Raw genomic sequence first — 18,181 nt, 5'->3', positions numbered from 1 at the left:
CTTCAACTGTTTCCAGCTACACAATCAAATGATGTTCTAGGTTCCTCTTTGATTAGATGTTCTAGGTCATCAAGTAAACAACATTAGGACGATGCAGTCTTTTTGGGTTCTACATTACCTGGTAATTCTGTCTCATGTATCCGTGTCATTGGCTGCCTTGTGATTATAAAAATACGAGATCACGACTTGCAATTTAACCAAAAATTATTGTTTTTTGTTTACTGAAGACATGGCCTCTTTGTTCTCTTTTTTAATGGGGGGGGGGATAAATAAGGGCTTATTCTACCAAGACAACCAAAAGGTATCTGCCAGCTACACAACGAAACATGCTCCACGCGGACTGACACAATGGCCGGTTTCACCACGGAGAAAAAGTCGAGATCAACATAAAAAAAATAAAATCTTACACCTTGTATGCTACACGCGGCATTCGGCTAAACGTCCGCAAACCTCATTACCGAATAGACGCCGTCGGTAATTAACATGAACTTCCGCCCCAAAATACGATTTCCTTCCATGGTATGATGAGACTTCGCTCTCGTTCCCTGGTTTCTTTGGGTTCTGTAGGTTTCTCTGGATAACCCCCCCCCCCACGGTTCCTGACTCCCCATATGCAACGGAGCAAATTCCACAGCCTCTTACGGGGGTAAATAAAATGCAGACCTGCATTATTATACAATAAGATTGACATTTGGGAGGATTTACTTTTCCCGGCTACATTTTTGGCTAAAAAAAAATTAAATAAAATTTAAAAATACAGAAAAAATTGGTCAAGTCCACAAGCCATAGAGAATTTCACAAACACGGGTATAATACATGTAGGCATTTTCAATTTTTCCAACAACCCCAAAAATAAATATTACAAAAAAAAAACCCAATCAGAAATCAAAAAATGCGGTTATTTAGTTACCGGGCGAATCATTTCCGACTGCTTCCAAATACCGTTACCGATTCTCTAAGAGGCGGAACGGAACATTCTTCTCACGAAGGTTCCGTGCTCCTAAAATAAACGTTGTTAACATTGTTCCAGATACAGGATTTTTTTTTTATTATTCCTGTGTCGCTGGCTTGCTCAACGGCTCATCCCAAGGTCGTTTGTAGGAGAACTCCCCAATACCCCGTCTCATCTGCCGGTGCCCCCCCTGGGTATTTTAAAATACTTTGATGTAAGACTCCTGAGAGGAATTGGAACGGAACATCAAATATTTCGGTTCGATGATCCATATGTTACGGGTTAGAACCTAAAAGAACATTCTCACGGTTCCTGTGCAGACTCCACGTCCCATCTTCTGCCGGTCCCTCCAGAATGATGAATCCGGTGAGTGGCGTTTGCTACGGATTCGTTGCCGGTTGGACGTTGTGCGATGAACTTGCGCCGGGGTTTGTCTGTCTCCGTCTCCGCTCTAACGGGACACGTCTGTTGTTGGCGTGAAGTTGCCCCCGGCGGGTGCTTACGGTGTAGGGGGTGGTTTCGGCGAAGAGCAGGATCCTTGACTATCGAAGCTTGTTGCGCGACCAGGGAGCTAAAAAAAAAAAAAAAAAATGATGGGGGGGGTTGGTTATTTAATAATACAGGCATTGTGTATTTGGCTATCCTTTAATAAAAAACACTTTTAACCCTTTCATTAACCGTTTTACCTCCACCAGTGGATGCCAGTGAGTAATCGGTTTTCGTGGATAAGCCAACATTTCGTTCCAGTGGTCTTGGCCAAGTCCTTCGGCATCTAGTCCGGTTCTACAGACTCCGATGACTTCGTTGTGTCCGACCCTGCGCAAGGAGGAGACCACATGTTAGGCTTTATTATACCAGCAGGGCCAGCCCAACAATGGAGCCGAGTGGGGCAACCGCTCCAGGCGGCACTTTTGGAGGGGCGGCACTTTGCCCCAAGCCCTTTTGTATTTTTTTTTTAAAGCGAAAGAGAGAGAAAGGGGCGCCGAGTGGTTTTCGCTTACCAAGCTGTCAGTACCCGCTCGGCGCGCCTCTCTCTCTCTCTCTCCTCTGCGGCGAGTCTCCCTGTTCGGTCTCGGTGCCGGCTTGTAATGCTGAGTGCCGGAAGATGACCTCAAACAGGGAGACTCGCCGCAGGACTGCTGAAAGGTAAGTACAGGGGGGGGGGGCGGCATTTTAAAATTCGCCCCAGGAGGCATTTTGCCTTGGGCCGGCCCTGTATACCAGGGGTGTCCAACCTGTGGCCCTCCAGCTGCTGCAGGACTACATCTCCCATAATCCTCTTTCAGCTAAGGGCCTGGCAGATGTAGTCCTGCAGCAGCTGGAGGGCCGCAGGTTGGACACCCCTGTATATATATATATATATATATATATATATATATATATATATATATATATATATATATATATATCCCACAAACATCCAACACGACATACAGGAAGGAGACAGATCAGCGTGAAAGAACCCCATGGTATGTTGGCGGATCGTTTAATGTCTCCCGGCGCTCTTGGACTCTCGCTGTCGGGACCTGACGCATGATTGGACGATGCCGGAGTGATTGGCGGTTTTCTTAAGTATAGGTTTTATGGCACTTTAACTAGACAGCTGTTGAACATCTCTTTGGATGGATTAACCCCTTACGCGCACACACCTCTCTCGGAGGGAAGATACGTCACTTGCCCTTCTCTTTCTACCCGAGAGATTCACAGACGCTCCGTTCGCTGGCCCGGCGTTCATGCGAGGGATCTTCACCACACACCAGGGGCATTTAATACAAAGGGGCTATTTTTATACTTGCCAGTTTTCATGGAAACCGCTGTGAGGCCCCCGCGGACGGCTCCACATTTAGAACTTTGCCCCAGGACTGTTCTTAAACAGATTTCCCCAGAAAGACAGGGAATCTGTAACCAAGACAACAGCTAAAGCTCCGGGCAGCCAAAGATGTTCTGCAGGGGCCGGAATTAACATAGAACCCTCTGGCAGATCGGCCCCCGCTGTAAAGACTCAAACCTTAATCAGTCGTTGGTCTCGTCTTAGATTCAGGAGCCGTATGTCTATCCCGCGCATGTTTAATACCCTCACTGTATTACCCTCTACCACCTCTGCTGGGAGTCTGGTCCTCTCCTACCCTCCAGCCCAAAGATGCAGCCCTCCCCCTCTCTAGTCGGATGTCTCATTAAGAAGAGCTTAAAATGAACTGTCATTAAGTCCAGAGGGACAGCTCCTGAATCAATACGGATCGATCAGCCTCGGCTCCCGAGCCAATTTAACCCTTTCCTGCAGCGACGGATCCCAGAATAACAGATCAGGAACAAGGAGTCCAGTTCTTATTACCCCTGGGGCTGGTAATTAAACGAAGCGATGCCCCCGGTAACAAGTCTGTTACAGATTCACCGTCCTACCTGTTCACTTAACCCTCTGAGTGCCGGGGCGGTGCCTGCTCCCGGCAGAGGGGTAATTAGACGCGCAGATAGAGAGGAGAGACCGATCAGAGTATCTGTTAGAGACGTAAGAATCCGTTTACTGCCCTCACACCGGGTCAGATACCCCCGGCCTGTTCTTACCAACAGCAATGAGCATTTTTTAAACATTATTTGAGTAATAATCACGTTCTTTGTTCCGCGACCCCCCCCCCCAGGATGATAACAAACGTCTTAATTTACAGAAAAGGTATAAAAACGATAAACGATGACCTCATTTTACAGGAAACATGGCGGAAACGGGGCTCACCTGTCGTAATCCATCACCGCTATGGACAGGCTGACTTGGTCCATGTTTTCGGGGGGGATGTCGAATATAATGGCCTCGTTATACACCGGGTTCAGGGTGCTCTTTTTCGTGGTGGTTTTCCGTTTCTTCAGCCTGCGACCTTCACACATCAGCGAGACTTTCACGTAGGGGTCTGCGGCGCACGAAAAACATGGAAAAAAAGACATTTTAGGTTTAAAATAAATATCAGGAATCTAATCAACGAATGTTGATAGTTGGCAATTTACTAATATTATTTGCCGTGTTAATGGAGGCGTCTTAAAATCCCGAACGAGACCAACGACTGCATTTGATGGGAGCCACCCATATTTTTATTCAGTGCTTGACACGTTCACTACGGCAGACAGGAAGTGAGGTCACTGTGTGACAGGAAGTCATTGTGTGAAATCACTAGTTGGGAAGGTAAACCGGCGAATCAACTGCTAGATTGGTCTGATGTAACACGCCGGATACAAAGTAACATCCAAAAAGGACACAATTATTAATTATCATTTTATATAGCGCCATCATATACCACAGCGCTGTACAATGGCTCCCGGTGCTGTACAGCCTGCGATGCTGAATCTAGTAAAAAATATTATAATAAAGAACCCAATCTGTGAGGAAATCAATGAAACGTTTCTATGTAAGAAGAAACGTCCCCCCCGTCTGTGTTTGGGGGGCGGGGGTCCGGACGTTCGGGTCCGTGACGTACCGGAGGAGCCGGTGATATCCATGGCCTTGAGGTTCCGACACTTGATAACGGTTAGAGTCATCCTCCCCGCCGTGGGCAGGTAGCACAAGGAGTACATAATCTCACCGAGGTCGACGCTCTCCTAGGAAGAACGGAAGGAACAAAAAACACAAATTATCATCTTTCACAAAAAAAAAGACATTCAAACATTTACACTGGAATTTCCTGCACGTTCCCTGTAAGAATGTAATGATGTTTTACTTTACTGAGAGGGTGGTAGGTGAGTGGAGCAGCGTCCCAGCAGAGGTGGTAGAGGGTAATACAGTGAGGGTATTAAACATGCATGGGAAAGACATACGGCTCCTGAATCTAAGACGAGACCAACGACTGATTAAGGTTTGAGTCTCTACAGCAGGAGAAACGGGAGACTAGACGGGGGCCGGATGGGGCCGATCTGCCAGAGGGGTTCTGGGTTTCTATGATAGCCACAGGGACGTGCAAAGTATTCCAGGAATTAGGGGGTTAAATGATCCGCAGTCTGTAGTTTATAGAATTTGGGCGGATAATTAGAAGATAATTAAAGGTGATCGCGGCGACGCGTTCCGCGCGGAGTCTCTCTGCACCGTGGCGCATGTACATACCGAGTACTTCTCACTCATTAATCAGTCCCAAGCCGACTTCAATTATTTTTTCTCATTCTGAATAAGTGAATTATGGAAAAGTTTAATTATTCTGTATTAAAGGGAAGCGATTTAAGTTTAAATCAGGGCTTTCGGAATATTTTTACCAAATATTTTTATCGTAGATTTTTTTCATATAAATGTAAAGGGGAGAACCGGTAATGGGGGGGGGGGGGGGCAGAATTCATATTTTCCCCAATTGTTGGAATCTGATAAACAACGATTTGAAGTTAATCCCTAAATATAACGTTTAAGTCGTGATCGGTGCCTGAAAGCGAAGCCCAGGTGACTCGGCAGCTATTAATATTTCTATCGGGTGAAAGGTCATTAACGTCCGCAGATGGAAAATCCGTTCTTAATTAGAACTTCGCTTTGGATTTGCTATAATTGCTGTTTTCTTGTTTTTTTTTAATGCAGATGATTCATTATTAGCGACGAGCCCGGATCGGACCTCCTTAAAGAAATGTTTTATATGTTTTTTTAACCCATTGTACAGCGTTACAGAATATGATGGCGCTATATATAGCAATTAATAATAAGCTATAGACGGGTCCCCTGTGTGCACTTTTGGGGTAACAGTTACAATATTCCCCAACGTTATCCAACAAGAGAAAGGCAAATACTAAATATGTGGCTGGCTTTTCCCGTACCAGGAATGGTCAGAATTTGCCCCCGAGTCTTACCCCAGTCTCGGGGCAAATGGGCAGATTCTGGGGTCACACAGCCTGGAGCCAACTCCTTTATATTCTCCTCTGATTAAATGATATCCGAGCGTCCCGACTGGTGCTTTCCTCCTGCAATCCCTGCTTGAATGCAGGTTGACTTAGTTCACAATACCTTGGGCTCCCTTAGCTTTAAAGAATGCCCTGTGCGGGGCAATAGTTGTGGAGGCTAAACCGAAAAGCCCCGGCAAGTTTTTTTGCAGGCGATCCGTCCGCCAGGACCGTGTATAACCCCACCGACCAGCAGAGGCGGCCGCTAACTTGTGGAACGACGCCAAATTAAAGGGGTGCAGAATTTGTGTCCCAAAAATACCCCCCATCTGAAACGTATGTTTAATTTTTAATTAATTTATTTTTTATACAAATTGTAATTTTTTTGTATTTTCTATTTGTTTGTAATAAATGTATCATATGGAGCCCCCCCCCCCACCGGTTTCCGCGCAATGGGTCCGATCGACACGTGGTCATGCGCGCTGCCGGAGCCACGGGGGATCCCGTTCGGGAGAACAAGGTGAGTTTTAAAGAATAAACGGGAACACTGATACTTTGTTTAAAAGACATTTAATGGAAAAGGTCAGTCCCATAAAGAGCGGATCACATGTAACCCGCGCCGCGCACACGGAAACGGAGACACGGAGCAAAGTGGGGTACACAGTGCTTTCTACGCCCACGTGGCATTAAATGGGTTAATTTACACATCACAGCATCACACGACATCATCAAACCGCGAGCCCTTCCTGCGAACCGCTTTTAAAAGCCTCTCTTTTGACGATACACGGAAACACCAACGTAGACACGCGAGCGACACGCAAAGGACGACACAGAGGTAACAACGCGTGCCACACGCACCGGACCTCTTCACTCTATGGCATGTTGCGTCAACTAGGAATCACACCGCGGATCACACACGTGTACGATGGGGACAGGCGTCAGATCCCATTGTGGTTATTTATAATGGTTTAGTGGTATCGCCATAGCAACCTCTGTTCTCGACATTTCTATACATTGTAGCTTCCTGCATTCCCATACATTTATCGCCACGGTCTCCATAACGGAAGGAACGTCCGCTAATCAGCCTGCGGCGTACCAGTGCAGCTGCTTAAATGGTGGCACCGCTTCTGAACCCACCAGAATTCAAGCAAATATTCATTTAAAAAGCCAATTGTTGGGTTCTGCAACAGACGGATAAAAGTAGATTTGTGCAAATGGACCAAAAACGCTTCGGGCTAATTCTTCGTTTTGTTTTCGGACAATTAATTTCCTTTCGGACGCAATTCGGAGGGATTTTTATTTATGCAGAAAGGAAATCAGTTGTCACTCGCTCTCTGTACCCCCTCCGACAACCACTTTTCCATCTCCTTCTCCGCTTCTCCCAGCTCTCCGCTGCTTTATTCTGGGCTCCCGGAGCCTCTGCGCTCAGCACAGCAACAACCCCTACCATATCTGGAGGAATGGGGGGGGGGGGATGCCCCCACGGTGAGCGCGGAGGCTCCGGGAATACTCAGAGGAGCCCAAAATAACGCAGGCGGAGAGCCTGGAGGAGCGGAGAAGAAGCAGCTGAGCAGGACGAGTGGCTGTCGCAGAAGTTAGGGAGACACTGAGTGTAGGAGGGAAAAAAAGGTCTCCTCTCCTATTTTTGTTGGTTGCGTTGGGGCTCCCTCCTCATTTTCAGACATTCATACGAATCCAAACACACAAATCTAGAGAACAAAAGTCTGTAAAATGATATATTTATATATTTAACTCATGATGAGAGATTGGGCAGGGATTACGCATCGCTGGAAGACACTACGGGGGGGGGGGGGTAATACTTACTGACGTGGCACAGTAGATGTCTTTCCACACCGTGGCTTCCTGGAGAGGTCCGAGACTTCAAACAAATTATCCAGGATAACCTTCCCCAATCATATCATGTCTAGAAAAGCGGTCAAAGTCGTACACGCTGAAGTGCAGCTTCCTACTGCTCAGCTGGTCGTACGCGACGGGGAACTGAAACGTCTCGTCGAACACGGGGTTTAACGTCTTCCTGTGGACCCGAGTCTGAACTTCTTCTTGCGATCGGGCAGGAGATAGATCTTGACGTAAGGGTCGGACGTCCCGCACAAGTCCTTGGCGGGAAGTTCCAAAGCCTTGAGGATTCGGACGACCAGGAGCTCGTTTTCGTAATCGTAGCTCAGGGTAAAGTTTAACGTCCCGCAGGTCTTTACGGTCTTCCTTCTTGTTGTCCTCGGAATCCACCGACTTCTGCTTGTAGAGCTCCGGCTTTATCCGGCCGATGCTCGTGGTGGTCTCTCCTCGCTGTAGAGGTCCGCGCCCATACTGAAGGTCCACGCTGGACACTTGCATCTGCGCGGCAGGTGTCTCCGGAAAGAATTGTGCCTGGATTCATAAAAAAAAATATAAAATAAAAAAGGGGGATACAATAATATCACATGGAACCGTAACGAGATACAATGTATTCCATCCACAAGCGATCAGCGGTTTATTAGATTAGATGCTGCTGGAGAAGACATTGAGTTTAATTTGGGTAGATCGTCATTTAGTGGAGACGTTCCTCCTGTCTCGATACAGAAGGGATGATAATCGGATGAATGAAGAAGATGGAATTTGGACGCGCGAGGCCGGGACGGATCATCACCTCCGGGTATGAAGATGAAATGAACATTTGGAGAGGAACCCCAACTATCGTATAACTCAAAACGGACGTTCATTCCACCGCCTCCCAAACATAAAGCTTCACCCAAACCGGTAAAAATCTGGGTGTTCGGGTTATCTTTAAGCATTCCGTGCTCATTTGCTTTAAAGGGGACGTCTGGGTCAGATGTTCTCAGCGTTGGTCCTTAAGTCCTCTCGACAACACGAGTCTGACCTGCAGGTTGAACGGCTCCTGAAACCTGGACTATTGTGGCGTCCTCAGGACCGACGGGCAGAACCTCGGAACCCGGCACAACCAGGAACATCTAAAAATGACTGCGTTAAACGATAAAATGCCTGGAGCCGAACAAGCTCTGCCGTAAAGAGAGAAGGGGTTTAACAGGTGCACGTAGGACTTGGGTCGGACCAGAACAACAACAACAACAAAAAATGGTTAATAAGTAGGAGAAACTGCAAAAATAAAATACATTTAATAAAATACCGGATATCAAAAGCAAGCGTTCCACAGTAAAACGACCCAATTTATTTAAACCAAGTGCAGTTTGTGATTTGGACTCTAATAGCCCCTCCCCCACCCCACATACTTCTCCATGCACGTGATATACTTCCTGCCTATCAACCCCACCTCCGGACCCATTGAGACCCCCGTGTGCATGTGAGGAAAGCCCACCCACTGACTGCAATGGGAGCACTTTCCTGCCACTGATTGGCTGCTTCCTGCAGCCAATCAGTGGCAAGAACTGTCAAAGAGGAGGGCAGCTGCAGCTTCTACCTAAGCTATATTTTCTGGCCTTTTTTTTTTTTTTTTTTTTTTTTTAGAATGCATGAAAATACTCTTTCATACATATAATACATATTAAAATTAAAAATGATTAAATAATAATAAAGTACTTTAAACTCATTCTTTACTGAGGCCCTTTAATTTATTTATTTATTTCCACATTATGCCCCCCCCGCCCCAACAATTTCACAGCTGGAAAAAGAAAAGATATATAAATTCAGTGTATTCTTTCTGTTAAAATCAGATTTTTTTTTTAGATTTTTTTTTCCACACACACACACACACATATATATATATATATAAAAATCTTTAAAAAATGCTAGATTATTTTTAATTATGCTTCTTACGGCTGACGCAACCAAATGAGATCTGCAAATCGACAGATCCTTGGTGTAATCAGAGCAGAGTAATGATGTCATTTTCACCGGCGTTAACCCACGCCGTGCCAGGTCCTGCCAGACACACCACCCAAACTTCCAGCCCACAAAGGGTTACTCCATAATGTTTTACCAGCAGATAAAACACAAAATTACAAATTGCCTTTATTTTCTCTTTACGCCTGGCCTGCAAATTCCCCCACAAGATTAAAAAACCACATTTCCCGGCGGTTTCTACGCACAGGACTCCTCCCGCGACGGCTTCTTTTCAATTAAAGTTGTCCTTTTGTCTGCCAAATTACCCCGAAACAATCGCGTGGATTTTGCAGAAAACGAGTTGCGCGTTTTGGTTTATTTTTCGCACATTGTCTGAACCTTTAGTGATTTCGATGTAATTCCCGCCTGTCACCGACCATCACGTAAAAAAAAAAAAAATATTTTTCTTCATCAGAACTGCAAGCAAAATTCTATAGAAAAATACAATTCTTCTAGATTGTAAGCTCTTTCAGCTGCCCGTTGTACAGCGCCGCAGACATGACGGCGCTATATAATTAATAAATAACTCAGAAGATATGTCCGTTCATTTGTTACTTCCTTAGGCCAGAGGTTAGTACGCTGAATTTTCTTAGCCGAGTCACACAAACAATGGGTCCACTAGCCACGTGGCTCTTAGCCAGACCTAATAGTTTTTTGGGCTGTATTAAAAAAAACTTCATTTTCTTGGTCTCTAGTACTCAGGTTTTTTGCCTTACTAATAAGGTGGCAGATAAATGGAACAGCCTCCCAGCAGAAGTGGTAGAGGGTAATACAGTGAGGGGATTAAACATGCATGGGATAGACATCCGGCTCCTGAATCTAAGACGAGACCAACGACTGATTAAGGTCTTTATAGATGGAGATGTTATATACAGAGATATACGGTATATATACAGCTCAATGCACTTGGTATAGTAACGTGCGACAGACGCTCGCATGGAGCAAACACTGCAGGAGCAAACAATGGATCTAGTAGGGGGGGATCACTGCCTGAATCTGACGCTAGACGCCACCTTGTGGCCATATGTGGAAAGACAAGGGAAGAAAATTCTGCCCCTAAGTATCTCAGACCCTTCCGATACCAGCCCCCCAGGAGGCAGAAGCCCACCCATCCTCAATGCCGGCTGCCTCTTGTAATTCATGAGAATCAGATTTTTTTATCTATTTTTTTTTTTTACTTGTGTTGCCCAAGCGAATCAATGAATACGAAACTACTGAGAAAATCCACCGCAGATCACAGCTCCCACTGCTGGGAGGAGTATCCTTGTAAAGACAACCTTTTCATAAACCATTTTCCAAGCATTAACGGAGGAATATTTGATTGTACCAAGTGTCACATTGTTGAAGGATTTTATTTTCTTACCTGGATGAAGAGGCCGGCTCGGTGGTCTGTCTCTGGATCCGCGCATGTTTCATCAGATGTTCCTTCAAGGCGTTCTGGACCTCGGCCGGTATATCCGGCGACGTGTGGCTGATCTTCATCGCCGCTTCCAGCACTTTCACCGAGTTCTTCCCGTTTTGCTTGATCTCTTTTTTCTCATTCGTCTCCACAACTTCCGGGGGGGCGCTCGGGACGCACTGCGGGGCCGCGTGATTGGTGCATGTGGCCGGCTTCCTCCGCCAACAGGGCCAGCAGAGCTTCCAGAAGACGAAGAGGGAGACGACCAGCAGAGCGAGGCCGCAGAAGCTGACCACCACCGCCAGGAGACTGACCGAGATATCTGCCGGGAAACCGAGAGAAAGAGACAGACGTTCTCACGTTAACAATCGTTACAAAGTATCAGCCGCGTTATTCTGCCAGGGGAGGTCGTGCCGGGATCTGATGGAATATCTTCTCTGACATTCATTCAGATTCAACCAAATCGTGGTTTTTCCAATTAAAAAGATTTAAATATTTTCTATACACTAAACGAACCCCCGTCATGTTCTTTACGCAGTGAAATAAGCATTATATGCACATTAGAACCCCCCCTCTCTGTGTGTCGCGTGGGAGCATCCATCTCAACTTACTGTTCTCTGGACCTGCATGATTTACTGAGATCTCTTAAGTTGCTGATTGGTTCTGATTGGTTCAGGCAGCCTTTGTAAGGGTGGGAGGAGGAGGAGGAAGAGGGCGTGGACTTCAAGACAGGAAATTGATCAGATAATGCTGGTTCTGCCACTAAACATCTGCAAAACAATGGTAAAGTTCTGCTGTGATGGCAACAGTTTTCTTTTAAGGGGGGAGCTCGTTTAAAGACATATTTAAAGGAGCTGGCGGCCCTCGAGACGTCACCAGATGTTGGTGGCTCCCGACGACTGCTTCAGAAGGTGGGAGGAGAGTATAATTCTGCTGGCGGCTCCTGCGGAAGCCAAGCGTTTGTTTGAAGAGATCTCATTAGGAGATTCCAGGAACGTGCGCGTATCTCTAATGACTGCACTTTCCATCTAGTTTGTTGCGCTGACCTTTCCGCGGCCATCAAAAGAGCCAATTAAGAGGCTTATTACTCTGCAGATGGAATCGCGACAGGATTCTAGAACAAACAACCTTCCAGCACCCAGAAACACGCGGAGAACACACTCTGGAACCGAAAAGGAAGCTGATGATTGAATTATTTACAGCAGCATGCGCAAAGGTTCCGGGCTTCACCTTACACCGAGCCTTCAGGGCCCGACTGGGAATGAAAAGCAGGCCTGGAAATATTTACCAGCCCCTGTATTTTATTGCGTGGTCGAGCCCACGTGCCCCCATGGCACACAAGGGGTGTAACTAGAAACTGCAGGGCCCTGGTGCAAAAATTACCCCAGAGCACCCCAGCTTTACAAGCAACATGTCCCACAGTGCCACCTTTGCCCCAAACAGCTTGTCTGTGCCCCCAAGGAGCCTGTATGTGCCATCTCTGCCCCCTAAATAGCCTCCCTGTGCCATCTCTGCCCCCAAGCAGCCTCCCTGTGCCATCTCTGCCCCCTAAACAGCCTGTCTGTGCCACCAAGGTTTGAGTCTTTACATCAAGAGAAGCAGGCAGACTAGATTGGCCTCTCTCGGGCAATACAGTTATATCCCGTTTGCCAGCATATACCCTGCCGGGGCAGCGCTGCGCATGGTTCAGGCTTGAGAAATAATAAGCATTATGAATGAAAATGCTGGTGTTTAAGCGGCCACATTTCTGCATCGCGAACGCGGTCGGCCCCTGGGACAGGCAGCGTTTAGAGGCCGCTGAGCTTGGGATCTGCTGAGGCTCGGCTGAGCTCTGCATCTGGAGATTGATTCAGAATTTCAAACAAGTGTTTGTATTCCTTACAGTTAATGAGCCTTTAAGGAGACAGTAAAGCGCGTGAGAGAACGGCTGCAGAGAGTTTATTAAAGTTGCAACAAGCGTCTAATAAGATCGTTAAGTGCCCCGACTCCTTGGGGTTTTTACTTTATACAGCGCTGGGGCGTTATATTACTGTATACAGCACTGGGGGGTGGTTTATATTACCCAATATGGCACTGGGGGGGGCGGGTTATATTAACGTATACTGCGCTTGGGGGGCGGGTTATATTAACGTATACAGCGCCTGGGGGGCGGGTTATATTACCGTATACGGCGCTTGGGGGGCGGGTTATATTGCTGTATGCGGCACTAGGGGGGCGGGTTATATTGCCGCATACGGCACTAGGGGGGCGGGTTATATTGTCGTATACGGCACTAGGGGGGCGGGTTATATTGTCGTATACGGCACTAGGGGGGCGGGTTATATTGCCGTATACGGCACTAGGGGGGGCGGGTTATATTGCCGTATACGGCACTAGGGGGGGCGGGTTATATTGTCGTATATGGCACTAGGGGGGGCGGGTTATATTGTCGTATATGGCACTAGGGGGGGCGGGTTATAGTCAAGGAGAAGTATATATTTTCCACAGGACTCCCCTTTAAGTCCGAAACATATTCTAGAACATTCCGGAGCGCAGTCAGCGCCGCGCGGTGAGATCCAGGTCCCGGCCCCTATTTGCGTTTTTCTTTCTATCAGAGGCGGCTGCTCTATAAATAATTCGATCGCCGCTTCTCCCGCGAGGCCCCAAAAGGTCGTCTCCAGCGGCATTTCCACGGAAATAGGATTTTGCAAATAACGTATAAAAAAAACAGGCAAATGCTTGGTTACGTGTTTTATTTAGGGGCCTCCCTAAATGAGAAGGGAGGAGCTTGCTGCACCCCCCCCCCCTCTTAAAAAGGCTGCTTAAACCGATCAGTAACTTAACAATAGAGAAGGAGCAGCTTACTGGGGAGGAATAATTAAGTTACGGACGCCACAGATCCAACTGCACAGCCAGCGACACATTGTTTCCAGATAAGTGGAACAGCCTCCCAGCAGAAGTGGTAGAGGGTAATACAGTGAGCGGATTAAACATGCATGGGATAGACATACGGCTCCTGAATCTAAGACGAGACCAACGACTGATTAAGGTTTGAGTCGTTACAGCAGGAGAAACGGGCGACTAGACGGGGGCCGGATGGGGCCGATCTGCCGGCGGGTTCTATGCAAGTTTAATTCGCTATCCGCGGCTCGTTGCCATCATGGCTCCCGGTCAGATAATAATTGGGGTGTGGAGCGCCGTGATCCCCGGCGTGTGCTCGGAGGTCGTTTTCATTCTCGTGATGATCGGGTAAGAAGTGCAGAGCCGTTTGCCGCCGAACAGCAGAGATAAAGACGCCGGTTACTATAGCAGCTACGGAACACAAATCAACGATTCTTTATTCCAACGAATAATCGCTGACCGGGCGCCCGGAGACCGTCCTCGGAGCGCAACAAAGGACACAGCGGCGCAACACGCAATGCAGAGCGGAGCATTTAACCACGTGAATGCCAAACTGCTCGTTAAGGCATGGCAATATATTGGGACATCTGCCTCTCAGCCACAAACGGGCAGTTAACCCTGTAAGGGTGAGATGGGGTTGTGACTGCCCTGCAGGGGCTCTGATATGCGCAGGAATAAAACATGATACATGTATGCGATTGCTGGAACACCCCCGTCCGTTGGCATGTTGGGGGGTTGCCGGAATGCATTTTATTTATAGCCGGAATGACTGGATTCAGGTCTGAAACTTTTCAGCTGTGACTCACGTAAAAGAAATGCAGCGATCGGCCGCGCAGGATTACGGCGCAGGCTGCATTCCGGGCGATTTAACCGCTTACAATGCAGAGTTATCGCAGGACAGGGCGCTGCGGGGCTGCAACCCGAGGGGCAATTACAGAGAGCACGCAGGGGCTTCCGTGTGCAGCGCGTTCCGTCGCTTCTCTCTGCAGCAGCTGCAGCAACAGGTCCGCTGAGAAGTGAGACGGCGGGAGAGCGTGACTGCCGATTCCCGGACATGTCAATAGGTCTCCTGTCTGCAAACACGCATGGATGTGCTGAGTCTGTAGCACCGAGTCTCACACATACATGTAATTCACTCTACTGCAAACATGTAGTACACATGTGTCTATATGGAAGAAAATATTTTACATGCACACAGGTTCCCTGTACCCCTAGCATGTCACACGCAAGCTGAACCCTCCGCATGTCACATGCATGCTCAGCCCCTGAACCCCTGGAATGTTACATGCATGCTGAGCCCCTGGCATGTTACAAGCATGCAGGTTCCCCAGACCCCTGGTACGTAGTCTGCACGCAGTTCCCATGTACCTTTGGAATGTTATATACATGCAGGGTTTTTTTCTGTACCTCCAGTATGCTGTATGCTGCACCTCTGACATGTTACATGCATGTAGCCCCCCCCCCCCTGTAGCCCTGACATGTTGCATGCACCCCGGGAATGTCACACGCCTGCAGCCTACCTGTGCTGCCTGCCCCCTGGCTGCTCCGGGGGAAGATCCCGGTGCACTTGTCCCACTCCACCTGCCCTCCCAGGCACAGCTCGGACACGATCTGCAGCGCCTTCTGGCACAGGCTCAGCCCGTCCTCCTTGTGGAAACTCATGTCCCCAGCGGGCAGCGCCAGGGCCGGGCAGAAAGGCAGCAGCAGCCCCAGAGAACAACCATTCGCCCGGCTCCGAAACGGATCACACTGCTGCCGGCGCGGGCTGCAGAGCTTTATAGAGAACGGAGTCAGACGGGGCAACCAATGAGAGCGCAGAACGGGCTGAGAGGGAGCCACGTGCGAGAGACAGACATTGGTCCGCTGCAAGGTCAAGGGCGGGGCATGTACAGGGGCAGGGTATGGGGATACCGAAGAGTGCGGTGCATGGGGCGTGTCAGTGTACAGCAGGAGGTGTCACTGTAATGTAGAGGGTGTCACTGTATAGGGGGGGGAGTGTAAAATGGGAGGTGTCACTATATAGTGGGTGGTGTCATTGTATACTGGGAGGTGTCAATGTATAGTGGGAGGTGTCAGTGTGTAATGGGAGGTGTCAGTGTGTAGTGGGAGGTGTTACTGTATATTGAGAGGTGTCAAAAGTATAATGGGAGGTGTCAATGTATAGTGGGGTATGTCAAGAATGGGTGGGGATGGGGTAAGAATGGGTGAGATGGGGTAAGTATGGGTGGGGATGGGGTAAGAACGGCGGCTGGGGTTCATTTTACCCTCACTGTTACCCAGCAAAAGTACCCTCAGAAAGTGACGCCCACTGAGTCATGTGTTCACCATGAACGTTACAATCTCTGCGCCCAAAGTAACGACCTGGCGCTCATAAAGCTCAAAAAGTCCGTCAAATTCGGCCTGCCTGCCGAGCCTCACCACGGACATCAGTGCCAAGTATCCACACTTCACCAGCGGCTGGGGAGTCACCAGGGAGAAAAGCCAGTAAACATATGCCTATCCCATGGCTGTTTAAACCACCTCTGCTGGGAGGCTGCTCCACTTCCTTCGGCACTGTATAAGAACACACCTTAAAAATGAGTTAGTAATCCTCATCTTATAGAGATATGATGATGATGACGATGACGATGATGATATCCAACGAGATGCCCCCAGTATTCCTCCCTATAAACCTTATCTTATGATGCTACAATGTAACACATCAATATGTAAATACAAAAAGCACTTTAACTAAAATTGCTCAATTTTTACACTCAGGATATATACTGCAAATGAGCCCAAAATGCACACATTAGTTTTTAAAAAAATCTTTTGTTTACAATTTTATTTTACTGTTTTTCTTTTCGATTTTTCAAATAAAAAGAAGGTAATTTACACAATTTACAAGTCTCTAAAAATAACAATTCTCTATATAAACTAAATAAAATATGTTAATTAAATGGAAATAAAAAAATAAAAGAAAGCCAGAAAATAAAGAAAAAGTCCGTTACCATAAACAGCTAAATATTTAGTTACAGAAGATTAATATTTTTTTATAAAATGAAACATTATATCGATACAAAGTTTCAAAAGAGGTCTTGTAAACAAATGGTTGCTATGGTGATAAAGCCATACTGCTAAAACTTTGTTTAGAAAGTGATTCGTTGGTCTCTAGAGCTGACACTCTATTTTGCTCTATATGTGTCGTGGGAAGAATGATTCACCCATCATTATATGAATGCGTTTTCCAATTTCTACCCAAACTCTTCAAAATGATATTAGTCATTTTCTTTCTCACTCATTATATTTGGTATAAAAAAATATTACCAGTGACACAAACTGCACATAATTACACAATAAGGAGCCTTTGAAAGTCAACGTCTTACCAGGTTGGACGCGACCTAACGCTCTGGGGAGATGACTCGGTTGGGAGCTTCCGCCACAATGGCGCACCGGACGCACCGCCATATTGCCCTCAATTCAAGTTTCGGTGACGTCCTCTCCCCCAGTCAGTAGATCATGGAGCGATACCGTTTTGGTGGGGGGTTCCTGCTGGGTTATGCCTGCCGAGAGAAGATGCCGAGAGCAGAAGTGGTCGGCAGAGAAGGTAGGGAAACATTTAGAGAGAGTGAACAAGAATGAGAGTGTGAGAGAATGAGAGTGTGAGAGAATGAGAGTGTGAGAGAATGAGAGTGTGAGAGAATGAGAGTGTGAGAGAATGAGTGTGAGAGAGAGAGAATATAACCTATAGTACATATTGTGCTATTTCACCCCCTTATAAATGCTTTAGATTTCGTACCCTTTTTCTTTTTGGAGCCTTTAAATATTACACTCGACAAACTTTTTTCTTATCAACAATAAATTAATTTCATCTTTTACAAAAAGTTATTTTCTTATATTTTTTTTCACATTTATTATTTTATTATCTCTTTCATTTTTTCTTCATCGTGGCTGCAGCTCTCTGCTGCTCGTTAGCGGTGCTTGTAATATTATTATCCGCTATTATCTCCCGTCCTCGTTTTCATAGAAATTAAATGTTCAGCGACTCGTGGGTTAGCGGCTCCTTCACTTATAAACGTATCTGATCCCCCTTTTCTTAATTGTCCCACCTGCGGCAAATCACTTCTCACAATGGTACCGCAGGAGCCCTCCGCTGATTTATCTATACATTATACAGGGCCCCGCTCGCTAATTTATCTATACATTATACAGGGGCCGGTCACTGATTTATCTATACATTATACAGGGGGCTGGTCACTGATTTATCTATACATTATACA

At 47.0% G+C, this 18,181-nt stretch overlaps 1 pseudogene; it reads right to left on the bottom strand.

Moving 5' to 3' along the window:
- Nucleotides 1-1,451: 1,451 nt before the first annotated feature.
- LOC149271931 (synaptotagmin-10-like) lies at nt 1,452-15,584 on the bottom strand (annotated as a pseudogene).
- Between the last annotated feature and the right edge of the window lie 2,597 nt (nt 15,585-18,181).

The sequence above is a fragment of the Sceloporus occidentalis genome, unplaced genomic scaffold (genome assembly GCF_023333645.1).
Source record: "Sceloporus occidentalis isolate IW3139 unplaced genomic scaffold, rSceOcc1.0.p SCAF_444, whole genome shotgun sequence".
NCBI lineage: Eukaryota > Metazoa > Chordata > Lepidosauria > Squamata > Phrynosomatidae > Sceloporus > Sceloporus occidentalis.
This window is presented reverse-complemented; position numbering and strand designations above follow the sequence as displayed.